Source organism: Tribolium castaneum, chromosome 3 (assembly GCF_031307605.1).
Source record: "Tribolium castaneum strain GA2 chromosome 3, icTriCast1.1, whole genome shotgun sequence".
Classification (NCBI taxonomy): Eukaryota; Metazoa; Arthropoda; class Insecta; order Coleoptera; family Tenebrionidae; genus Tribolium; species Tribolium castaneum.
The window spans coordinates 23,446,751-23,471,768 of NC_087396.1; the positions used below are offsets into that span (position 1 = coordinate 23,446,751).

General features: G+C 32.9%; 1 protein-coding gene and 1 long non-coding RNA gene across 4 annotated transcripts in view; one reads left to right on the forward strand and one right to left on the reverse strand.

Annotated features, from left to right (window-relative positions):
- Mad1 (Mitotic arrest-deficient 1) overlaps nucleotides 1-17,473 on the reverse strand; it is a 31,880-nt gene extending 14,407 nt beyond the window's left edge. Inside the window, exons 1-4 of one of the 2 annotated variants that reach the window (XM_064355853.1) lie at nucleotides 17,389-17,473; nucleotides 16,130-16,819; nucleotides 15,453-15,560; nucleotides 14,767-14,884 (exon numbers count right to left, since the gene is read on the reverse strand). The gene's annotated coding sequence lies outside the window, so the exon portion shown is untranslated. Of the gene's footprint in view, nucleotides 1-14,766; nucleotides 14,885-15,452; nucleotides 15,561-15,607; nucleotides 16,070-16,129; nucleotides 16,820-17,388 lie in introns of those variants that run through there. The other variant, XM_064355854.1, reaches the window with a different exon arrangement.
- Nucleotides 17,474-18,115: 642 nt separating this feature from the next.
- Nucleotides 18,116-24,221, forward strand: LOC135265747 (uncharacterized). Of its 2 annotated transcripts, none has more exons than XR_010333595.1 (4): nucleotides 18,116-18,411; nucleotides 20,662-20,942; nucleotides 20,996-23,757; nucleotides 24,117-24,221. It is a non-coding gene; the product is annotated as an uncharacterized LOC135265747 (long non-coding RNA). The 2 variants fall into 2 exon arrangements; XR_010333596.1 differs by having other exon boundaries at nucleotides 20,996-23,735.
- The last annotated feature ends 797 nt before the right edge of the window (nucleotides 24,222-25,018 follow it).

A 25,018-nucleotide genomic window follows, 5' to 3' on the forward strand; every position in this document is an offset into this window, starting at 1 on the left:
ATTTTTTGATCAAAAATTGTTGTAAAAACTTTGAAATTGTAATAATCTGGTGTCAAAAACGCCGACTTAAGCACTAGTTTAGTTGAAAACAATGATTTCGGACGATTTCTTGCTTAAGAACGACAAAAATTGCTACAGAAAAGCTAAAGACTTATTTTAATTTCAGACGATTACTTGAAAACAAACGACACAAATCGCTTTAGAACCACATTCACGTTCAGCGATCTTATAAACCAAGAAGTTAAAAAATGCAAATAGTGGCGTATAAACCTGCCAGTTCTATGGCCGGCAAAGAAATAACAGTGTTCATAAACACCCTGACTGAGAATTTTCGCGTTTTCACACCGCGTGATTTTTTATTCGAACCGCAACACAATTCTTGTGGCGTTCAAAATTTCATACCGCAGCTCTTAATTCACTCCACACTAATTAAGTGTGCAAACCCCGCAAAAAAACTCCATCAGTTTGTGGGATTTATTTGTGCCCTCCTCTTGAATTTCTCCTTATTATGCACATCGAATTTGAATAAATTATTTCCACGTTTACCATCTCGGAATTAATTACGTTTCCCGCAAAAAGGACGCGCCCGGGGATAAACTTGGCAAAACAAATGTAATAATTAAGCCACTGCTCCACGGACCGCAAACGAGACAATGACCCATCTTTTTAATGGCCTTCCATATGTTACACGACCCGACCGTTCAACCACAAGCTCTTACATTTCATCAAGGGTGCAAAATAAATAAACGAACACCCGGTATCTGGTTTCTTAGTGGCACCACAATTCCAAACTGCATCACAAGATCTAATCTAACTCAGATGAACAGCAACTTAGATGTTTGAATACTGTGGCGGAGTTTATCGCGAAAACTGGGCTTTGCAAACCTACAAATAGCTTTTGTCTGACACGACGGTGAGCAACAATTTGAAACTTGGAAAACAATGCGTTTTGTTTAATTCTGTTTTCCAAAGAACGGCTTTAATATTTGACAAAATTAAAATAGCCAGCCTCAAAGTTTGAAATTAAAGTGAAAATTGTTTCCCGATACAGTAAAACCTCTCAACAACGAACACCAATGGATATTCTCTAGTTGTCCGTTGTGGAGAGGTGTCCGCTGATGGGAGGTTTTGCTGTAATAATCTGGCTTCATTTTCGATCCGTAAAGTTGGAATTGGAGTGGAAATTGTTTCCCGATACAGTAAAACCTCTTCTCAATGGAGAATCTCTAGTTGTCCGTTGTGGAGAGGTGTCCGCTGATAGGAGCTTTCGCTGTAATAATCTGGCTTTATTTTCGATCAGTAAGCAATAGTTAATTCCCTAGCAGACATTTGCACTTGATGTATTTTGTGTAAATGTTTATCTCGCTGGCGGGCAAAGTAGAGTATAGAATGTTACTTCTGGGCCAGGATATTTGACGTCTTAAAAAACAAGACAAAATCTTACAAATTAACTGTTTGCCCAAAAGCAAACAACCGAATAGGGCCTAAAACCTCTCAAAAATCATTAATTTTTATCCACCCCAAAAGTTCCCAAATATGTGTAGGCCACCAAAAATTGGGCACACGAAAAACAGGGTAGAATCCTACAAATTTAGTGTTTTCCCAAAAGTAACCATCCGAAAAAGATCTAAAAAACTTACAAAATGCCTTAATTTTAGACACCCCAAAAATAGCTCTTCATTTCTGGACCAAGCCAATTGGCGCATGCAAAAATCAAGTAAAATTACCTCAAAACTGCTCTAAAACCATTGTCAAATCTCTAGATTTCACACACCTCAAAATAGCTTTTCATTTCTGGACCAAGCCTATTGGCGCATGGAAAAATCAACGAAAAACAACTTAAAGCGACTTAAAATCCTCGACACTCCAAGTAAAATTACTTTAAAAACCAGGAAACCTTTATAAATTCTCTAGTTTTTAGATACCCCAAAAATAGCTTTTCATTTCTGGACCAAGCCAATACCCCGAAATATTGTGGATTTCATTTCCTGATCAAGCTGGTTTGGGTAACTGAACCGTTAAAACCCATCAGACCGGCTTCCAATTATTAAAGTCCAATATCAAAAAGGAGTCTTTGCATTTCTACTAAAACAATATAAACTTTGTAATTCATGTTTTATTATAACTACATATAAATATGAAATGGAACAGATTTAGTTGATCGAAACTGAAATTAACATGCCGCGTTGAACTTAAAAATAGCTACTTTAAATTCAAACAAAAACTGAACCGGTTTCTCTGGTATGTTAAGAGCCAAGAATTGCGCTTTCGCAACAAGTGTTAATGAAACGTTCACCCATAGAATTAACAGCTATCTCAATGCGATCTTCTAGCGATGACTCTCTAGCGTCAAGTTGCAGACCATCCAGAACGTGAATAACATCCTCGCGTCGAAGGCACATCACAGATGCTTTGTTGCCAGAATCCACATGCATTGCGATAACAAAAGAAAGAGAAGGAGATTTCTTACGTTTATCAAAATACTTCTTATTTGTGAAAACGTTGTAGTACCGCTTTTCAAAGATTTGTTTAAATGCGTCTTGTACAGTATTTGAACCACATTTTAATTCCATTATTATCCCAGATTTATCATTAAACAGTACTATATCAACTTTAGTTCCATGCTTTGGAATTATTATTTCGTTTCCGAAGAGAAATCCTGCTTTACTACACATCAATGTAATTATACTCTGTAAAGTTGCCTCATTCAATGGATCGATAAGTTTTGAACGTTGAAGTAGACAGGTTATACTATTTTGAAAATTTGCTAATTCTTCGTTGAACTTTGGTAATGATTCACCTTCATCACAGAGAATGGTTAGCTTAGAAAATGATGCTGAACAATCTTCATCCAATTCACTGTTAATACCAGAACTTTCAAAAAAATAATGTCGTAGCCGCTCCGTAATTTCATCAATTAGCTCAGCGTTAGGTATTTGGAGTTTGTGATCATCAAATGAATATGTTAAGTATCCTAGAGATACAAGAAATCGAACAACTATTTCTGGGTAACAAGTCAAATTTTGATTAACTAATATGTTATGCAAAGATTTCAGATCTTTTAAGTCTAACGATCTTAACTTGAATTGAAAATCTTCTTTAACACCTTGTAGAAGTTTAAACAACAACCTTCTCACGCTACCCTCTTCAAGTAGTTTATACATATTGTGAATGTAACCAGATTGTTGCCAATAATTTTGTAAAGCACCTTCTCCCAGAGATAAATTTCCCAAAAACTGCACAATCGATTGAGGATTATATAGGCGTTGTTTCGAGCCATTGAAATACCCATTATATTTAGCCTTCGCTTCTTCTCTCAATTCCTCCGTTACTGCAAACCGATTAAATAGAGTACAAACTTCATCTTCAGTGAATCCATAGAAATCTTGGCACAGATTCTTGGTTCCGAATTGCCGTCGCAATACATTACCCAATAGGGTGGAAATCGATACACCACCCACATCCAAAATTCCGGTAATAAACGCTCCTTTAAAGATCTTAGAAAAATTTTTTAGAGCATATCCAATTACTTCAATTGCGAATGAGGCAGCTTTCTCTAGCTCTTTAAGCTCAGTCTCTGGATCAGCGTTCTGCACATCATACAACGCTTTTGAAATGATCGAGTCGTACTCGTCAACGAGTAGAAAAACCTTTCTTTTATGAAACTTATTCAGATAATCTGCCAAGCATCCCAACCCCTCGATTACTTCGTCATCTGGAATTCCTTTGTAGGTAAATTTGCCACACCATTGTTCGCAATCCTCTTTTTCATCGTCTTTCAACGGTGACAATTTGGATTCGTAAAGGTATCTGTGTTGCTTAAAAGCCCGCGATATAGCGCTTCTACACACATTCACTGCATCAGATTTGCTTGTCACGTCATCACAACAGAGAAAATTTATTTCGATTATCGGATATTGTCCGAAATGAGTTTCTACAAACTTCGTATTCTCCATGACTTTTAACTTGAACCTTGCTGAACTGAACAGTTTGTAATTGTCTTTTTCTTTCAAAACCTTTGTTTTCTCCTCTCCATTTTCATCTACTTCCAACTCCAAGAATTGTTGCATCATAGATAAGTTTACAGTTTTGCCAAATCGGCGCGGTGCGGTACACAATACCATAGGTTTTTCGTCCGTTTTAAAAACTGCTAACATCAACGCACTTTTATCAACAAAAGTATCGGATTTCAAGACATCTTCAAAATCCGGTGAAAGGGTAAATGATAAAGGATCGGCCGGATTATCCTCCATAATAAACAAACTGCCTGTAACAATGAATGAAAACCACGAATTAATGTTTGCACAATAAATCGAAAAATACTACAAAGAAATGGGAAGCATGATAGACAAACCTTGAGTGAGTTTAACAAACGTTGAATTTTGAATTAACCCTTTAACTTATAATTTATGCAATATTTACATAAGTTTGAGTATGTACAATATGCACCTTTTACGGACATTGTAAGTCAATGGATTAATGACAAAATTCAAAATAGAATTTGTAATAGCTCTAAGCTCTTTATGCAATAAGCTGCAAAAAACAAAGGCATTTTGCAACGTATTGCATACTAGTATTTTTTACGAATCAGTCACGAAAAGCAACCATTTTGATATGAGTGATTCTGAAGATTCTTAAAATCAAAGAAATTATACGAGTCTGCTTATAAAAACGGATGTTTCTCCAAGAGGATATAATAAATTTGATTCCTTGAATATATTAATGATATTCTACAGAGTGGAAAAAAAATGATTTTCATCAAGTCTCGTTTGGATTACTGATGTAAAAATACGTAGTCCCGCTATACGCAAATAAGGACGGCAGTACTCTAACCAAAAAGAATTGAATATTGCCATTCTCGATTTACCTTATGTGTCCAGGTCGGATGTACGCCTCTAAAATGTAGGACAGTAGGTATTTTCTTACAAACTGTACATGGAAAGTGTGTGTTACTACAGTTCCGAAAATTGTAATAATTTGTAATTGTCAATTTTATTGATTGATGACATTTATTGACAGAAAAAATCTCACAAGCAACTAGATGAAAATCATTTTTTTCCACTGTACTTTTAAACAATAATTATAAAATGTTATTTTTTAACACTAGTGATAAAATGAAGGGCGTTTGACAACTCAAATGACATATCAAAATACCTGTTTTTCATTACTAAATTGTAAAAAATAAAGCAAGCAAGATTGACCCATAGTATTAACTACACACTGTTAACAAGCACACCAACAATTCAAAAACAGTTTTAAATCTTTTATACGGAACAGAAAAAAATAAACAGGTATACCCTTGTAAGTTAACCTTTATAAGTTAATCTTTACCCAAACTCTGAATAGATGTCTTATACTTTCTTTGTGAATATAAAATTAGTCTCGAAAAAATTGACCTCCACAAATGGTGTGAGTTTGGTGGCTTATACTCTAGCAGGTGTAAAAAACAAGCATTTTTTTGTTGTCATGTACCTAATTAATAATCAGATAAATTTTCTAAAATAAATTAAAAAATGGCAAATACTAAAGAAAGTAAAATTGTAGCAGAATATTATACACCATTAAAAATAAGACAACAATCTGACCTCCAGCAATTTAAAAATAGTTACAAATCTTTTACTCAAGATAAAAAACTAAATATACCAAGAAATATCAATGAAGTAACGCAAATGAGAAATCGTAATTTTGCCATTGAATATCTCAATTCGACCGTAAATAAAAAACTAACAAAGACAGATTTTTGCAAATCTAAAAGTATTTCCAGAAATTCCCTTAATATGGGACTAAATTCAGTTGGAATTAAGATTGCATGTAAAACGAGAACAAACGGGAACAAACCAGAGCAATCCGGAACAAAAGAGAACAAATCGGAACAATTGGGAACAAAAGAGAGAAAAAGTAAAATAAAAAATAAAAAAATATTCGATAATGTAGAACATAAAGCAGGTAGTCGTAAAAATACACGTTTAGATGAAGAAGCAGACGAATTAATTAGTAAATCTTTAGAAACTTTTCTGTTAGTTGCATAGGTCAGCTGATTTCATAGATTATAATTGATCTATGAAGTTAAGAAGCTCTGACCCCGGTCATTCCTTGGATGGGTGACCGGATAATGTAATGCCAAAAACATCGCAACGAACTCGTCTTTCGGAGGAGACGTTAAGCCGTCGGTCCCGGTCACTACTAGTGGTCGTTAGGTCAGGTCAGAGGCTGTAGATGCGACCTGAAAACTCTGGCACTTGGGTGATGGCATTACCACCATACGCATATTTATTTTATTTAGTCATAAATGGACAAACTAGTTTCATACATTCCCAACGATGAGAAAGAAAAATGGAAAAAAGATTTAAAACCTATTATTACTGAAATAGACAGATTAGAAGATGGAGCAAAAATAGTTGGTTTCAAACAAGAAGTTGTAGATAAATATATTGCAAGAAAAGCAGCTAATTTATTCCTTGAACAATTAATTATGACTGATTGTGAGCTAGAGTCCGCTAATAATAAAATAGATGAATTGGAATATAAATTAGATAACTACAATAATTACGATCCTAAGAAACTAGCAGAATTAAGAAGCAAAACAGTAGTAATACCATCAAACATCGATGATGTAAAGAAAAGAACTTTGAAAATATTTGAAAGACATACTAAAAATATGAGAGCAATAAATGAAAAGATTCAAAAATTGTAAATTAAATGGAAAGTACTGTATTCAAGAACTTAAATATATTCAATGAAGAATATCCAAAATTCCGAAAAAAGTTTTCAAGTCTCATTCAACAAGTTAATAAATTAAAAATTATTATTTTTGTTCTTGTGTTTATTATCGTAATTGTAATTATTGTTTTCTTAATTTATTACTTCAACACTAATAAAAAATAGCGATTATGTTATGTTATATTATGATGATACTAATACGTGTCCATAAGCTAATGTATCTGTAGAATTAGGTAAAAGGTATCTTTTATCATCTTTCCAACTTAGAGACTTTTTCTTTACTTCTTCAGTAAATATATCATGTTTATGACTCCTGATCACTTTCTGCCTATGAAAGTATTCTTTTTGATTAAACAAGCAATTTTTGTAATCTTCAAAACTTATTTCTTTCTTCAATACTGCTTTTTTGATACCTTTTAATTTTTTCGAAACAGACGTTTCAGTTCTGTAACTGTACATTTTTGACCTTAAACCTATGCATTCTAATATCTTAATACCATTCAATTCATCTTTGAACTTCCCTATTACTTTCTTATTTTTATCCGAATATAATGGATGATCAGCTGTATCAAAATAGTCGGGATTGTTTTTCATAAATTCATAGAAATCGGCATTTTTAATCTCATATATAAAGCTATCAGTGTCTCCATAAAGAAGTTTTACGTTTTCATTAAATTCTTTTTTAATTACATTGTAATGGAAGTTATACATTAACAATTTCGATAAATCTAATACAGCTTGTCCAATATAAATTGGTTTATTAAACAAAATTAAAAAAAATTTTGTTTTAAAATTGTGAACTGCTGCCAGGTGTTTGCTAAATATAGTTCTGTGTTTAAAATTAGGTTTGTTTATCGCTTTTTGTAATTTTTCTTCATCACAATATAATTTAATATTTTGTTGGTTTCTAACAGATTGCATAGACTTACCATATGGGGCATTAACCATTAATTTCCAGAAATCTTTTTCAATCATTTTTCGCTTTTTGTCTTTGTTCAGTATTAAATTTTACATATGGTGCTATGAAATTTGACTGAGTAAATTTTATACCTCTGTGAACCTTTCTTATTCTAATACCTAAATTTTTGTAAAGTTTTAATGTTTCGTAATGAATTATATAATTTTTCTTATCATAGAAATGACAAAGTAGTTTTTCTACTTTTCCGCCCGGAGGAATTCTATTTTCCGGAGCTAAAGGGAGATCATTGAATTTGTTATGAATAGCTAAGTCTACTGGAAATGATAAATCGACTTCCAAAACATAACCCGTATCACTATCTGATACCAATATACCGTCGACATGTTTAATTTCATCACAAGTCAACCACTTAAAGTCTTTTTCTGGTAATTTCTGAGATAAAGCCCATCCATATAGATTATTAGCATCTATATAGATAATCTGAATATTTTCATCTGCTTGCGAATACCTGTTACTACACTGTGAAATACCTCCTCTAACTCCCTTTTCAAAAAACAAATACATTTCATAATCAGTTAATAATTCCAACTCAACTGAAGTATATTTGAGCATACAGTCCCAAGCTAACCCCGGCGTTGTATAATACCAAACTGGATCGAGTCCATAACTCTTTTCCAAACATAAGTCTCTAAAATTTTCAAATACATCAGTTAACAGCAAAACATCTAGTTTTAAGTATAAATCATGCCATTCACCCAAGTTTTTAATTTTAAAATGTTTCCATACTTTCACTGCATGTTTGAATTCTTCTTGAGAAATTCCTTCTTTCGTGAGCGAAGAATAAAATTTATCTATTGATGGAAGTTTTGTTTCAGAAAATTTCTCAAAAGAATCCATGTATTCATAAGGATATAGTCCTTTTCTAATTATCTTGCTTTTTTCTTTCCTAAATAACACAACTAATTCATTATTTAAAGTATTTAATTATTTCTCTCAACTGACTTGATTCCAGATTAGATGCCAAATTGTCTAGGCTACTTGCTACAAATCTAAATGAATCGATAAATCTCAATTCGATATATCCATTATCATCCATTCTTAAAATTTTACTGAAAGAAATATTTCTCTTCGTTATTAGGTATTAATTTCAATTGACTTTTATCTTCTCCTAGATTTTTTATAAACAAATGACAATCGTAAGAACTTAAATTATGAAACAAAATTGGAATAAACAATGGTTGTCTATATTTCAAATTGCATTTTCTACAAGCAGCTCCCCTAGATTTTCCAGTGTAGTGATCATGATCTCTTACTTTTGGATTTTCTATAGAAAACACATTTTCACAAAGATAACAAATTTTTGTTTTTTCATATTCTTCTAGTTCGATATCTTTTATGGGTTTATTTTCTTTTAATAACTTATATATTGTTCTGGCATGTTCAGTTATTCTTTTTATAAAACGTTTATCAATTTCCTCTCCTCTGTAAATTTCCAATGGGTTATCAATATTATTATAAGCACTCTTAATGTATAATCCATAACCACAAGGAACATGAAATTGTGTTTTATGAGTATATGATGATTCAGGATTTGGTTCGCATGTATGAATAGGTTTCAGAATAGATTCAAAATCAGAATAAACTACATACGGATGTCTTAACATTCTTTGAATATTTTTAAATTTTAATACATTATCATCAGGCATGTTCGGAACACATGGTTCATTACTAAAGCACACATTTTGATGTTTCTTTAAAGCATCTTCAGTTCTAGTGGAGTAGTTTAAACATCTTCTACAGAAATGTTTTTTGTTTCTATTTACTTCCAACTGATCATTTAACAACTTCAGCTTTAATAATAGCTTTTACTAAGTCTGCTTTATTATATTTTCTAATATATTTGATGTCTAATGATTTTGCAATATTAAACAGTTCAGATAAACGAAGATTACTTAAGTTCCTTCGTTCCATTTATTATAGGAAAAAATCTAACAAACAATTTTTAGTAAATAAATAAATTCAATCCATTTTTATGCAAATCTGTTTTTATATGCCTTTTAAAATTAGTTCTAGTGTAATATCTACCACAATCACATAATAAACGAATAGAATTAACTGCTTTTTTACATTGTTTACATGTTTTTTCATATTTATTTCTATAGTTATAAAAATCATCTGGACATTTTAATTTCAAACAAATGGAGCAAAGACTTGTCATTTATTAGAAAATTTATTCATCAAAGACTTCAAGATTACGAAAGTGTATTTTAAGAAAATCTAGTTTTGCCAAGGTTAATACGTTATTTTCATACATTATATATACTTCTCATATCGTTTAACCTTTTCTGAAACATTTGTCGTGCTTCTTGGTCATCGTTATGTGAGCAATTCATTTAATTTATTACATTTTTTTCATAAGAAATTATCTATAAACAGTGCATGATAATTGATAAAACACACTGTCCCTTTTGAGGTAAACTTGTGATAAGCCTCGAGATTCAAAAAAATATGTGTGGTATAGGGAGGAGGTGATCAATTTAATGTTTATTTAATTAATTGTCAAAAAAATAAATACTTGTAATAAAAGGGATCTAGTACAATATGCGAGGCAATATGGGACCTACGTATTATAAAAAATAAAATAAATAAAACTATTAGATGTAATTATATGATGAAGACAAATAACGTATGGAAAGAATTTTATCATCCAAGAAAGAAGAAGCGAAAAATTAAAAATTAAATTATTGACATAGATAATACTGTTACTTGAAAGTTTATGATCAAGACGTATTTTTCATATTAGACAATGATAATCAACCTTTGTTTAAAGGTAAAGATTTAGCAGATTTCTCAAAAGAATCCATGTATTCATAAGGATATAGTCCTTTTCTAATTATCTTGCTTTTTTCTTTCCTAAATAACACATATTCATTATACTAAGACAAAAAATTTTTGTTTTTTCATATTCTTCTAGTTCGATATCTTTTATGGGTTTATTTTCTTTTAATAACTTATATATTGTTCTGGCATGTTCAGTTATTCTACGTATTATAAAAAATAAAATAAATAAAACTATTAGATGTAATTATATGATGAAGACAAATAACGTATGGAAAGAATTTTATCATCCAAGAAAGAAGAAGCGAAAAATTAAAAATTAAATTATTGACATAGATAATACTGTTACTTGAAAGTTTATGATCAAGACGTATTTTTCATATTAGACAATGATAATCAACCTTTGTTTAAAGGTAAAGATTTAGCAGATTTCTCAAAAGAATCCATGTATTCATAAGGATATAGTCCTTTTCTAATTATCTTGCTTTTTTCTTTCCTAAATAACACATATTCATTATACTAAGATAACAAATTTTTGTTTTTTCATATTCTTCTAGTTCGATATCTTTTATGGGTTTATTTTCTTTTAATAACTTATATATTGTTCTGGCATGTTCAGTTATTCTACGTATTATAAAAAATAAAATAAATAAAACTATTAGATGTAATTATATGATGAAGACAAATAACGTATGGAAAGAATTTTATCACCCAAAAAAGAAGAAGCGAAAAATTAAAAATTAAATTATTGACATAGATAATACTGTTACTTGAAAGTTTATGATCAAGACGTATTTTTCATATTAGACAATGATAATCAACCTTTGTTTAAAGGTAAAGATTTAGCAGAAATATTGGGTTATGAAAAATCAACAAATGCTATAAGTAAAGACGTAGGTAGGTGTTGATTTTAAGAGAAAATTGATAGTCGTATTTTTTTGGAAATATGTTGTTTTTGCAGAAAAAGAAAAATATTAATCACAAATAATTTGCTTCAATTCATGGGATTTATTGAAGAAATAACGCGATTTTAAGAACTTTTTAAAGGACTAGGAAAACTCATACGAAGAAATAGATTATAAAAATGCTAAAGCAAATTTGTATAAATATATATAAAATGATTAAAAAATTTAAAGAATTAATAATGATGTTGAATAACAATAAGGCAAAAAAAGTTAGGAAATATCATTTTAAATTAGAAGAATTGCTAGATAAATAGGAAACTAACGTTAACGAATATAATCTTTTAAGGCAATACATAATTATAAAATTAATGCTAATCCATTAAACCTGTTGGACTTTATAAATAAAAATAACTACTCCTATAAAATTAATTTGAGTACGTGGTTGACCGATATATGGTTTACGTTATTTAAAAGAAAAATATAATAATAACAAATGATCTTTTATGCTTTATACAATATGGAATTTGTAATATTAAGAAATATTTAAAGAAAATTTTAGAAAACTATAAAATAGAATACCAAATAATAAATTATGATAAGATTAAAAATGAATTATCATATTATAAAAAATTGATAACAAAATATATTATAAATATTTCGCCAAATAGTTAATTTAAATAAAACAATATGGATTTTATTGAGTGTTCGTAATATTAAATCCCTAATAATAACATTAAATACAAAAACGGATCAAGAAATTAAAGAATATTATATTACTTTGGAAGAAATATTTTATTCATATTTGGAATACACTAAAAAGTTTTATTTGAATATAGGAGAATCACTCGAAAAGATAGTCAGATAAAGCAAATTGAAACGATAATTGAAATTAAGAGAGATGATTAAAAATATTATCAAGTTAACCAAAGAGCATATAATAAATAGTATAATAGTTTTATAGCAAAGATTCGGTAATAAACAATATAACAACAATTGTGGTAAAAACATGTTTTCATTATAATTTAATCGATGATGATAATGTAAACAGATAACTCATCTTTGATAACCTAAGCACAACAAATTGTGCTTAAAAAAATCCAACTTTTAGATTACTTCAATATAAATATATATATATATATATATACACTATCGGACAAAAGTAAGGCAACATTTTGAAAAATGTAGAAATTAATGTCTATCTAATGTAAATAAATTATGATCGGGCAAAATATGGTATTATTAAAAGAATCAAATGAAGCTACTGTCATTAATGTCAAGTAATTATTTATTAAGGTTGAAAAAACCGCTTTGTTGACTTGTAGTGTAAAAAAGGATTATTTTAAGACGACAAAAGTAAGGCAACATTTAGATTTTTTTCAAAAAATGTTGTTATAATGAAAAATTTGTTAGGCCAATATTAACAGTTCGTCTTGTGCAACAAGAGCCATGCCAACGGGTACACCAATTGGTAAAGAGTTGAAAGAAAGAGTGATAGATGCTTTCTTAAACAATGAAAAACAAGCGGATATTGCAAGAAGATTTCAACTGCCTAGATACAGCGTGTCTAAAATAATTATTCGCTACAACGAAAGAGGACATTTAAACAATTATCCAAAATCGGGAAGACCACAAAAAACCACTATAAATATGGACAGACGCATTAAAAGAATTTCGGAAAACGATCCATGGAAATCTGCATCTAAAATTATAGCGGAAATACCGGAAGTACACGAACAATTCAAAGAAGACTGGTTGCAGCAAAGCTTTTTAGTAGACGTCCTGCTAAAAAACCTTTGATTTCCGAAAGAAATAGACGCGCCAGACTTCAATTTGCAAGAGAACATTTGAATTGGACAGCGCAAGATTGGAGGAATGTTCTGTTTAGTGACGAAACTCGATACAAATTATTTAATTCGGATGGAATGAAACGTGTGAGACGGCCAATTAATACACGATTCAACCCCAAGTATATTACACCCACTGTTAAACATGGTCATGGTAGCGTTTTTCTGTGGGGGTGTTTTTCGTGGAATGGTGTGGGTCCGTTGAGCTTTATTGAGGGTAATATGGATCGGTTCATCTATACCTATAGGGACATACTCCAAGATGTAATGCTGCCGTATGCAGAATGGGAAATGCCTCTTCGTTTTATCTTTCAGCAAGATAACGACCAAAAACACACTTCTGCATTGGTCAGTGAGTGGTTCCAAAATAATAATATTCATGTTTTGCGATGGCCTGCCCAATCACCAGACCTCAACCCAATTGAGAATTTATGGGAAGAGGTAGAGCGACGAATCCGGATACAAAGATTTCCCAACAAGCAATCTTTGATAGATAAAATCAAGGAAGTGTGGTCAAATCTGAATGAAAATGTTATTCAAAAATTACTTTCTTCAATGCCCAGACGGTGCCAAAAAATTATACTTAATAACGGCTATGCCATAAATTATTGAATTTTTCGTTCTATTTGTTTAAACTTTAGTGTTGAGTAATGTTATGTAAATGTTGAATTAAATAAAATTTGAGTTGAAAGTATTTTCTGACAATGTTGCCTTACTTTTGTCGCATTAATATCGGGCTTTTTTATATTTCAAGCTAGTAGTATGTCATAATAACTACCCACAGGCAATCCATTTTCAACACGAATAAGAATATCTTTAAACATTTATTATAAAATTAAATTGAAAGTAAATACCAACTCTTAAAATTTAAAATACCAATATTTGTATATTTTTCAACATGTTGCCTTACTTTTGTCCGATAGTGTAAATATATATATATATATATATATATATATATATATATATATATATATAGTAGGTAAGTTTATTAATGGTCAAGCTTATTTGCCTGTAAAGTATGCTATTATAAAGTAACTGCGAAAGGCAATTAGTTAACTTTAACAAACTAGTTGAGTTTAATGAATAATTGGTATTCTGAATATAGGTATGCCTTTCTTCCGATAAATGAGATTATTCACTTACTTCCAAGTATAAAAAAAAATACCTATTGTGTGATTTGGACCTAAGAATAGAAACAACTTACAGTACGAGTCAGCGTTAAGCAGACATTTTCTCTGCGATATTTAAAAACCTTTACAAAAACACAAATTCAGATAAGCAATTTTGCCTACCGTACAACACGTGTTACAACTTCCTAGTGATAACAGTATAATAAATATAATTATTTAGTTATTATGTAATTACTGCCATGTTTTTGACGCGAAAACAATTACAATATAAAAACCACGTGGTCGTGGGTCAGGATTCAGTTATTTGATTTACTTTAATTTTAGACACAATCGTTGAAAATAAACATAATGTCAGACGAATTACATTTTACTTATAACATTTAATTAATATCAAGACAATCAAGACTTACCTGTTAATCGATGCACAACACGCTCACGACGCTCACACGCTGCTACAAGGTGTCAACTGTCAACCACAGAACAGTGAGGGTTAGTTCAAACCGCTGCCAACGGTCGCACGCAAAAACCCTAAAAAATTCAACAGATTTATTCTCTACAAACTTCCAACAACTTACAATGTTACAACAATTTACTTTTAGCTCTACATCGCGTCTCCTTCCCTCATTTTTGTGACGGTCCTTTTTAAGAAGGAAAAACTACCTGCTCCCAGAAGGGGGGCGTCACGAGCGGTTAAGGATTGAGGGTTGCACATTTAACAGGAAAGTGAAAGTTGTACATTACAACAATAGAAACAACTTACAGTACGAGTCAGCGTTAAGCAGACATTTTCTCTGCGATATTTAAAAACCTTTACAAAAACACAAATTCAGATAAGCAATTTTGCCTACCGTACAACACGTGTTACAACTTCCTAGTGATAACAGTATAATAAATATAATTATTTAGTTATTATGTAATTACTGCCATGTTTTTGACGAGAAAACAATTACAATATAAAAACCACGTGGTCGTGGGTCAGGATTCAGTTATTTGATTTACTTTAATTTTAGACACAATCGTTGAAAATAAACATAATGTCAGACGAATTACATTTTACTTATAACATTTAATTAATATCAAGACAATCAAGACTTACCTGTACAACACGCTCACGACGCTCACACGCTGCTACAAGGTGTCAACTGTCAACCACAGAACAGTAAGGGTTAGTTCAAACCGCTGCCAACGGTCGCACGCAAAAACCCTAAAAAATTCAACAGATTTATTCTCTACAAACTTCCAACAACTTACAACGTTACAACAATTTACTTTTAGCTCTACATCGCGTCTCCTTCCCTCATTTTTGTGACGGTCCTTTTTAAGAAGGAAAAACTACCTGCTCCCAGAAGGGGGGCGTCACGAGCGGTTAAGGATTGAGGGTTGCACATTTAACAGGAAAGTGAAAGTTGTACATTACAACAATAGAAACAACTTACAGTACGAGTCAGCGTTAAGCGGACATTTTCTCTGCGATATTTAAAAACCTTTACAAAAACACAAATTCAGATAAGCAATTTTGCCTACCGTACAACACGTGTTACAACTTCCTAGTGATAACAGTATAATAAATATAATTATTCTAGTTATTATGTAATTACTGCCATGTTTTGGACGCGAAAACAATTACAATATAAAAACCACGTGGTCGTGGGTCAGGATTCAGTTATTTGATTTACTTTAATTTTAGACACAATCGTTGAAAATAAACATAATGTCAGACGAATTACATTTTACTTATAACATTTAACAAATATCAAGACAATCAAGACTTACCTGTTAATCGATGCACAACACGCTCACGACGCTCACACGCTGCTACAAGGTGTCAACCACGATATAGAGACAGACAGGTAAACCAACTCGCTATTATAATTGATTCTAACGCTGGAGCAAGTTGATAGATGGCAGCACGGTAGACTGGGACTGTCACAATTTCACAAATTTTCTTTGTTTTTTATAAAAAAATGATGCGAAATTAAAAAATGTTATCTCAGCACCCAAATTAGTCATCTTGTAACAACTTCTGCTTTTTTCGCGCTGAAATAATAATATTTTCTGAATAGTTCTAAACTTCGGTTCGATGCATTTTCGGGCGCGAAAGACATCGAAACATTGAAGTCAGAATAAATGCTTTCCAGAAAAAAAACTCCACTACCATTCGGTGGTAGTGGAGTGCGGGCATCCTTCAGGTATTAATTGTTCTTCATAAATGTCGTATTTTTAACAACGTGATGCGTGTATCTTTTTTCTTGTAAACATTGTGACAGTCCCAGTCTACGCTGGTGCCATCTGTCAGATAAAATAAAAGCTCCAACTTGCTCCACATTTTGGTTTGCGCCCGACAATGGAAAATAAGGGAAGTTGGTTCACCAGCAGGACTATCTATACATGGTGGTGTCAACTGTCAACCACAGAACAGTGAGGGTTAGTTCAAACCGCTGCCAACGGTCGCACGCAAAAACCCTAAAAAATTCAACAGATTTATTCTCTACAAACTTCCAACAACTTACAATGTTACAACAATTTACTTTTAGCTCTACATCGCGTCTCCTTCCCTCATTTTTGTGACGGTCCTTTTTAAGAAGGAAAAACTACCTGCTCCCAGAAGGGGGGCGTCACGAGCGGTTAAGGATTGAGGGTTGCACATTTAACAGGAAAGTGAAAGTTGTACATTACAACAATAGAAACAACTTACAGTACGAGTCAGCGTTAAGCGGACATTTTCTCTGCGATATTTAAAAACCTTTACAAAAACACAAATTCAGATAAGCAATTTTGCCTACCGTACAACACGTGTTACAACTTCCTAGTGATAACAGTATAATAAATATAATTATTCTAGTTATTATGTAATTACTGCCATGTTTTGGACGCGAAAACAATTACAATATAAAAACCACGTGGTCGTGGGTCAGGATTCAGTTATTTGATTTACTTTAATTTTAGACACAATCGTTGAAAATAAACATTATGTCAGACGAATTACATTTTACTTATAACATTTAATAAATATCAAGACAATCAAGACTTACCTGTTAATCGATGCACAACACGCTCACGACGCTCACACGCTGCTACAAGGTCCCAAAGAATGTAAAGGAACTGTCCCAAAGAATATAAAGGTTAAGAAGTGACAGCGCCGTGTTATTTTGAGGAAACAAATTAATGCTGTTAGCGCTACGTGCGGTCGGGTGAGAAACTAAATCCACCATATTGGAAATTGAAAAACCGCGCGCAATTTGAACATTGCGTATTTTATGTAGGTACTCTTATTAGTTTGCATTACTGGTTTTATACAAAAATTGAATAAATATATCCAAACTTTGTATATACAACCTGTAAAATTATTATCACTAAACACGGGACTAACAAATTTACACTATTTAAAAAAAAACGGTTTTTTAATTATAGTAGTGCAAAATACATTCTAAAGTAAAACATATTGTGTAATTTTCTCATGCACAACGTAATTTTAACAGTCCACAAAACTAGCACTTTACCTTTCCGTTTTATAAAACACTTCCAGTCTCACATAACATTCAAAGTGCACTTTACGAAGGTACAGGGGGAATTTGAAGGCATGTACACTCTGACTTCTTTCCATTCTTGAATAATTGCGTTCCGTGAGGCAAACGCGATTTTCACACAAGAACCAACCCAAGATGAATAAGATAATTATGGTGGAACGGCTTACCCAATTTGCCGTTGATGGGCGCGAACCAAAACATGGAGCAAGTTGAGAGGTTTTGTTTAAAAATGACAGATGGCGCCAGAGTAGACTGGGACTGTCATTATGACAGTTTTATAGAAGGGTTGAGGTTACGTATTCAGCTTATTTGTCTCGTTTTAGAGTTGCCTCATGATGTATTGTTTTTGTTCGCGAAATATTGTTAGAAATTTACTTTTGGGTTAATCGGGGGGTGTCTGTAGTAGGTGAGATTGGCTTCACGATTTCGAGAAACGATTGTTTTTTACGTTGCTTCGATGAGACCTTGGGGTTAGTGATGTGGTATATCGTGGGGATACTACGAAATCAGTTGCTTAATCAATTTCAGGTAATAACACAGTTAGTGGCGAATACTATTTACCGCAGTAGGCCCCATAATCGTTCTGTACTGTCCGAAAATTGAGAGTTGAGCGGTCTAACGCATGTAGAAAACGAAAAACTCGTGTGCCTATCCCAAAAAACGGTGCGATAATTCTTAAGTCAGTTGTATAAATATACGACATAATTTACCGAAGCATTATTGTAGCGTTTTTTGGGATAGAGGCACAAGTTTTCTACATACGTTAGACCGTTCAACTCTCAATTTTCGGATTGAACAACTAAACAACCAAACCAATTTTCACTAAAATCAGTATCGCTCTAGGAAACGGAATTTTTCGTACAATGGCGAAGCACTTGCAGTTTGGAAGTCGGTTTGTTATGCAAGGCTATTTTCAATGCATTCGTTGCAGTGTTGCTTAAATGTTCAAACAGGTTTTTGCTGCAAGCTCAAAGTTATAACTGCAACAAAATGTGATTCGGTGCCGCTTAACGATTGGAAGTCTCGTCGGTTTTAATAATCAAGGAAATTTAGGGAACAAATTGGAAATTATTATTTTTTTAAATACTTGGGTCAAAATTAAGATAAATTTTAAGTTTGACTGCTATTTAACTGTTAAAAAAATTCAGAAAATTGATTTAGATTCTATATAAATCAACCTTCCCGTAGCTTTATGTGTACATAAATTCTAAAAATAATTAGGCAGTACTAATTATTTTACTCGCAATCATTCAACTTTATTAGTTAAATATCATAGCGTAGCAGCACATTTTCAGAATCAATCAATTGTTATTTATTAAAACTCCGATCTAGTGGTTAGTTACTTTTAGTTGATAGTCTTGTGAATCGTTCTTTTTTTATTTGTTAGGAAAATTTTGTGGTTCTGAAAAGAACCGTCGAAAATTAAAATGCGATTATAATAGTAGATTGATGGAACGACGATGAAGGAACAAAAAAATACAGTGTTGGTAGGTATAGACAGCATTCCAACTAGAGCCTAGATCCTGAATGCCAACTTATGAGACGTGGCCAATGCTATGTAGCCTCCAATCTTCTTCCTCCAAGGAAAAGGGATTTTACGAGTAGTTGGACCATTTGGCCAAATCAAATTATTATGCTTAGTAATAAAGGCACCTTATACTAGTTTTGAAAGCTTACTAAGTCTTTTCTGTTGGCTGCATTCTGCAGCTCTTTTCCGCGCTTCTTTTTTGCACGAAATCGATAAACGAGTTATTAAAAATGAATACAAAATTTTTTTTGTCATTTCTGACGTATGTTGTTCACATCCGATTAGATTATGAACTTTGTACCGACACAGTAAATTTAAAATATCAATCAAACTCGTTTTTCTAACTTCTTCTTGTAGTTTTGGAGAAATGATTATCTCAACTTCTTGAAGAAGCGTAATAAGTTTGGCTGAGGGGAACGTTAGATGTCCCCTACTTCTTAAAATGATAAACTCATTATATGATTCGAGGCCCTCTCCGATTAGGGTTTTTATGCAATCTTGGCATTTTTCTTTTTTGTGTTTGCGGGCAATAAATCCGCAAACATAAGCAAATGCCTCCATATTATCATTAAATTGTACTGCTGTACCGGACTCTATGTCTTCCTCTAGAGCTTGATCCAATCTCAAATCCATTTCTTGTTTTGTAAGAATTGCTCTGTCTTTATTGCTTATCATATCGCTATTATTGATTAAGACATTGAGCATTCCACTTCCACTAACGTTGCTACCTTTAGCTGGTTTGATTAACGAATATAACGAAAGTAAACGGAAAATTTGGGCCACCTGAATTGATTCCGGGTTATTATTATCACCACCACTAGATCTTAATAATCCGAAGAAGTGCTCGAGCGGATCTTGATTAATACGAGAAGTCATTAAATATCGGAATCCTAACTCACTTGAGCAGTAGCGTAATAGATCCAGTGTAGTGTTAATTGTTGCCCTTAACCCATTGTAAGTTGATTTGGTTAAAAAGAATTGTGGATCTGTACAAGACTCCCACAGTTCTAGATACAAAAGGAAATCTTCTAAAGCGTGGTGCTCTTTGGAATTCAGTTTTAGGCCGTCAAAACAGTTATTCGAATTAAGTATGTCTGAAATTTGATTTAACCGCCTACAAAACTGTACAGTCGGTTCACAGTCGGCAAACCCTGGAATTCCCTTTTCTTTTAAAATCGTTAGCGCGTCTGCTACTGTACCGCTGAATAATTGAAAAGCGTATCTTGTTCTCATTTTTTCATGATTTTCAGGGTTAACATGTTTTCGCGTTAGCTTGTATGCTAACTTGAACTCATGTTTTGCATCGTATTCGATTAATTTTTGGAAATGGCTCAATCGAACGCATCCTTCTGGTACATGTAGCTCTTTTTTTGCAACGAGACGATTTCGAATGCATTTTAACAAATGTGGAAAATCGGAGCACATCCGCAATTTTCTTTTTGGATTAGCAGGATGAATTGTCCACGGCGCATCCGGATTTTCGGCACTGCAAGACTTCCACATGTTTCTGTTCCATGTAGCACCGTCAGAGGTAACAACGTCCACGAATAAACCTGCTGCTTCACATAACAAAACTGCTTCCAGAACAAGCTTTGCCAAAATTGGACCACTGACGCTGCCTTTCGACAAAAAGCACGCAAGAGCTTGAATATTTTTGCCTACAAACGACTGAAACATGAAAACGAGGACGTGGTCTCCCAGTTGATTTTGTTGATTATTGGGTGTATAATCGCCCAAATCCACAAACCCTATTACTTCCAAACGATTCTTATCAAAGTGTTTGCTTGGAGTTATTTTACATTCATCTACCATTATCGTTCCATGTCGTTCAAATTCCGTCATATTTTTGGTTTTTTCTTTTAAAAGTTCAAACAATTTATTTTGAAATCCGTAAGCACTGTCGATGTTCCTGATGTAATTAGATAGAGTACTCGGTGCAGGCAGAGGAAGCAACTCCCTAGTCCTCATATGTCGATAGAGTTTAGGACTTTTAATTTTCAAAAGAATACACGTGTATATCCATTCCTTCGAGTATCTTTTGCCAAATACAGGACGACCAACAGTTTCAAAACATGTACGAACCACCATTTGTTGATTTTCTGGTAATTTATTAATAATATTTTCGATCTTATCTTGATCCTTCAAAATTTGACTCATTTCCGTAATAGTCTTGGTCTGTCTTTTTTCTTTTCTTTTCAGTCGTAAATATAACTGCTTTTTATTCTTTTTACGCAAATTTGTTTGTAGTGTAGATTTTGTCTTTCTGTTGATGTCCCGTAGTAAATTTTTTCTTAAAGCAGCACATGTTTTACATCTTTCTGTTTTCTTTTGTTTATTTTCACCATTGCAAAGGTGGCTCCTTTTGTCGCTAATTCCTGTACCCAAACATAAATTAGCGTCCTCTACTCTATTAACAATGTTTAGAACGTCTTCAAAAGTTTGTACAGCATGCACGGATCGAAAGATCCCATTCAAGTAGACATTGGCATTGCAGTTGTCCACAACAACAGCTCTATCGATTTTGGGAATGTTTCCCACTACGCGACTTATAGTTACGATATTTGTGTTGTTGTGAACTCCCCAACCTGATGGCAATCGCACATGTAATTCTTGAATATTTTCTTTTAAAGCCGTTAATACATGTTTATCTGAAAAACTTGTTCGGGAATGGGAGGGTTGAAGGATTTCTTGAAATTTTGAAATTTGCATGGTTTCATTTTGATGTTCTTGGGATATAGATGGAATTTGTGGGGATCTAAAACAATTTTAATTTAAATTTTTGTTATTATATTTTTTATACGTAATAAAGTAGTATAGATGGAGGTTTTGTTGTGTTTTTTGTGGGTACGCACGTAATGACAGGATTAAATGTTTAATAAGCATTTTTTACACATTTAAAAGCGTTAATCGTGTAGTATTTTCAACCAGGGACCTGAACCCAAACAAATTCGGGATTTCATGCGGGTTTGGGTTCTAAATGAGTAAAAACTTTGGGTTTCGTTACGGTTCCAGTTCTAGATGAGCAAAAAAATTTTGATACCAGTCCGATAGTAAAAAAAATTAAATCAAAATAACGATTCGGGTTTCAGTTAAGGTTCACAACATTTAGGTTTGATTCCGGTTTTCGGTTCTGTATCGATTCGGTCCGGATCCCAATTTCCAACAAGAGAAAACCAGAATGTCTGAAGTAGTAAACGTATTATAAAGGACTAGGCACACTTCTTATGGGAATTTAAGGACCACTCAAATTGGATAATTTTTATATCAATCGATGCATCTCAAAAAGCTGATCAAATCATATCATTGCGCCAAACGTGTAGCTTGATTAGGAACGCCAGAAATCGCGATTGAATTTAAATTATTCCTATTGTTGGAGATATTAACTCCTGTCCGCTTAAATCCCTATTTCCATAAAAGTGTCTGTTCCCTATACCTGACCCCCAATCCAGTAATTGTTGTAATACCGCTGTGTTGTAAATCTCGAAGATTTACAAGCTCTTTGTACTCACCCAAAAGCCGCCCCAATGCTTTTCTTAAGGGACAAATCTTCACTTTGATTGCAATTTCCCACGTTCCTAATTAAGCTACACGTTTGGCGCAATGATATGATTTGGTCAGTTTTTTATGAGGCATCGATTGATATAAAAATTACTCAATTTGAGTGGTCCTTAAATTCCCATAAGAAGTGTGCCTAGTCCTTTATAATTTATCAATTTGTCCAGGCCACGCACCTAAGCGTGTGGCGGCTGGCTACTTTATACAGTTTGTGCGAAGGCCAGTAACTATTAAGGTTATCATTTCGGCCTTATAATTTGAAACGCCTCGACTTTTGCAACCACATGTAAACTTCAACTTAATGTTTCTCTGATTTATATTGTTTACTCGAAACTGAGTGCGATATTAAGAAGAAACGAAAAATTTTAATTAAAAAAAGTAGTTCAAAAAGGTGTCATTCGTTTTTGTAAGAACTCCACAAGATGCAACCAAAAATACTCATTATACTTACCATCTACTGGATACTGCCTTTGATTTTTAAACAACTAATTAAATCAAAATTAGTTTCTTATCTTTTAAATAATGAGTTTATAACGTTTAAAAAAAACTGTCAAGGCAAAGTTGACGACATTCAGGAATCGTGGATTAATTTCGTAACAATTACAGATTTGGACAACTGGAATGTGTCTGGAATTAGTAAACTATCTACCATCCGTAAAACTTGTTGTTTTGTGTTACGTGATTGATATTGACTTAATGGGAAAATTATGCAAACCTTATTAGGGTTGGGATTTCGTAAACTCTGGATGGGATAAGAACTTGATCTTGAGTAGGTATAGTGGACGTGGAAGGTAATTGCAGGGTAGGAACAGCATTCGAGGATAAGGTTCTTAAGCAAATTTTGTCTCCTTCATAAATTTCGGTAACAAAGTATTTTTCGAAATGCCGTTGACACACAAAATCTTTATTACACAAAGCAACACCGGTAGAGATACTCCACTCGTGAAGCTTTTCTTCGTTCTGTGAAACATTTAAAATTTATTCAATGTGATGATGCGTAAATTAACAAAGTTATTTACGAAAATATTTTACCTTAGGCACCTGAAAAATCGATAAATCATTTGTTAAGAGCTTTATCTGACTACACAGTCGACATTTCTTCATTTTTACAACGAATTTACAAAAAAATTTGTCAATTTGATAACTCCAGTGACAGTCCTATGACAGTCCCAGTCTACCGTGCTGCCATCTATCTACTTGCTCCAACGTTAGATTCAAATAAAATGGCGACTCAGTTTACCTGTCTGTCTAATATCGTGAACCAACCTAAACGACAACATGCTCACGACCACACATGACACACAAAAACATTATTTTAAATAAACCGTCAATGTCAACCGTTTTACAAAACTGCGCATGCTAATTGTGCTTTATGCCTTATATGGGTTGACAATGTTGACAGTCCAGGGTGAGGGCGAAATTTAAATCATGTTTCCTCTTTCTCTATGCAAGCGACACCCCCGTGAACTGTCCACTCGACTACTCGACGCAACAATAAACGACAAGTAAAACTGAATTATCGACCGAAACAGCGCCGCGCGCGATCCTGGTTAGATGGCGCCATCTGTTTTGCATTAAACCTGTGATTAAACTTTATTATAAAAATGTCTAGGCTTTTTAATATCACAATTACGAAATTAAAAAAAACTCAAATTTAGACAAATTATAACTATGTAACAATAATGACATTGTTGGTTGCCTATCGTTGAATACTACAATAACATTTTTGCACGATCGGTCTTTTTTGTCTATTTACCCTAGAGTTCCTATATTAGAGTTCCCAATATAGGAACTCTAATTTACCCTAGGCGTTACCACGACGGTATGTTGCTTTTACTGGTTACCATGGGGGTGAAAGTGGGATACGCGCATTGGCAACACGAGAGTATAGGCCAGGGGGGTTTTGCACTCCCGGGGAGATGAAAAGGGACGACCAATGACGACTGCTTATTTTAAAACAAGCGCGTATTTATTAGGGATTTCATTAAATTATATTTTTTGACGTAACAATGACATCTACGCTTGCGCGCAGATCGCTAAAAAGATCGCGCC